Genomic DNA, 971 nt, shown 5'->3' on the forward strand with positions numbered 1-971 from the left:
GGATATCACTGCTTGCTAAGTCCAAGGCTTCCCCTGACATACGACGCGCAGTGAACAGTGTTATATCCAGGGCCCCAGTAGTTCGTCAGGTTGAACAGGGACAAGCGAAAACAGATTTTGTCCAAGAGTCTGACCTGTCCGAAAATCGAACTCGGGTTCTTACTGTTGGGAGCTGAGCGTGTTAACTCATGCACCAGCGACTCGCTTGTGAATAGATGAATGATTGTATTAGATGTATTTGGAGGGAGGGGGCACGAAGAAGTAGGATGCATGAGACTCAATGGGTAAGTGACTTTGATAAGGTTGGGGCACAAATAGGTAGACGATATGGAGTTGGGAAAGATAATAAAAGGAAATGCCAAAGAGTGAGCACGAATAGCTAATATAAAGCAGCTATGGAAGCGAATTAAAAAAAAATGTACTCCTACAGGGAATTTCTTTTTCCTTCTCGTTGCTGTTTTTTCTGTTTTCCCATAAACCTCACTCCTTTAAGTTTTTTCTTCGTTTATCTCCTTCACTGCGAAAGGTTCTTAAGCTGAGAAAAAACATATGACGACGAGCTTGATGAACAAAACAGGAAAGGCATAATCCTTCTGATGGGGATAATGCTGACTGTCTTTTACCATCTGACCCGAAGGGTCTCTATAACTGAAGGTGTTAACCATCAACTCTTCATACTCAAGATTTAACCTTTCATAGGTACCAGGATTGCTGCACGTAGGATTTGTAGGGAAGGTACAGTCAAAGAAACAACTATTTTCCCAGTTCTGTCCGAAGAAAATTTACAGCTGGCGAAATACAATGAAAACTCTATCAGTACTAGTTTGTGCCTCAGGTGGTTCGATTTTTCCTCTATGTATTCACCAAACTTTAGGAAGCATTTTGTATCTCTTTCAGTACTTAGCGTGTTGACTCAAGCCTATCGGTTCATAGTTGCGAAGCTAATGGATTCCTACAATGGACTCCGACAA

The sequence above is a fragment of the Coenobita brevimanus genome, chromosome 111 (genome assembly GCF_032717465.1).
Source record: "Coenobita brevimanus isolate Jiangsu-jjx chromosome 111, ASM3271746v2, whole genome shotgun sequence".
Classification (NCBI taxonomy): domain Eukaryota; kingdom Metazoa; phylum Arthropoda; class Malacostraca; order Decapoda; family Coenobitidae; genus Coenobita; species Coenobita brevimanus.